The 1,038-nt window shown below is 36.6% G+C and overlaps 1 protein-coding gene across 6 annotated transcripts in view; it reads right to left on the reverse strand.

Moving 5' to 3' along the window:
* The window catches only part of LOC106884362 (uncharacterized), a 337,312-nt gene that overhangs the window by 5,545 nt on the left and 330,729 nt on the right, over positions 1 to 1,038 (reverse strand). The gene's annotated exons all lie outside the window — the stretch shown is intronic.

The raw sequence follows: 1,038 nt of genomic DNA on the forward strand, positions 1-1,038 counted from the left end.
TTGTGTTATATATATATATATATATATATATATATATGCATATAGATAAATGATGAGTGATACGTCTTTGAAATCCATTCACACGGCTTTCATTGGCCCAAAGCTATAATTGAAAACACATACTCAAGGTACGAAGAATTCCTGTGTGATTTAGCGATTATTCCTAGCACAACAACGGAAAAATTACAGTCTCTTTAATTCTCTTTAAAGTAACCATAGTTCTACTCTCTGTATTTTACGAGACTGGCAAAATATTCGCTAAGTCATATAAAAGTATGATATATATATATATATATATATATATATATACGTGTGTGGGTGTGTTTGTTTGTTTGCGTGTGGTTACAATACAAGTTATATTTCCCAGATAAAATCTCCACAGACTTTGAAAATTGGATTGAAAGTAGCAAACCACTTTTACGAATGAGGGCAATAGCATGATCGATAATGACGTGATGTTAGAAGAAAGTAATGCATATATCTCTGCAAGTAAAACCTCAACCGAAAGTTCATTGACTCGAAAATGGCAGTAGTTTTATGATTGTATCCAGACAGATAGTAAGAAATTCGATTAAAGAACATCCCACGAGAGGGGTAAGGACCACCTTCTTGATATGACCGAATTATTAGCCAACGGTACTAAGTGATCAGATGTGATACTTGATACTCAGAAATACAATGACAAACGGCATGCAAATATATGCAAATATATACTCTTTACTATTTTACTCTTTTAAGTGTTTGTCATTTCAATGCGGCCATGCTGGAGCAGCGCCTCTAGTCGAGCAAATTGAGCCAGGACTTATTCTTTGTAAGCCTAGTACTTATTCTATCGGTACATAGAAACTGGAATAAGCTCTGCGTGTGTGTGTGTGTGTGTGTGTGTGTGTGTGTGTATATATATGTGTGTATGTGTCTCTTGTCTTTCCTTGTGTCTACGCCCCCCCATCCGCTACCACCACCACCTAACCGCTTGACATCCGACGTTGATGCTTTGTTCCCGTAACTTACGGGTTCGGCAAAAGATACCGATGGATT

Source organism: Octopus bimaculoides, chromosome 5 (genome assembly GCF_001194135.2).
Source record: "Octopus bimaculoides isolate UCB-OBI-ISO-001 chromosome 5, ASM119413v2, whole genome shotgun sequence".
Taxonomy (NCBI): Eukaryota; Metazoa; Mollusca; class Cephalopoda; order Octopoda; family Octopodidae; genus Octopus; species Octopus bimaculoides.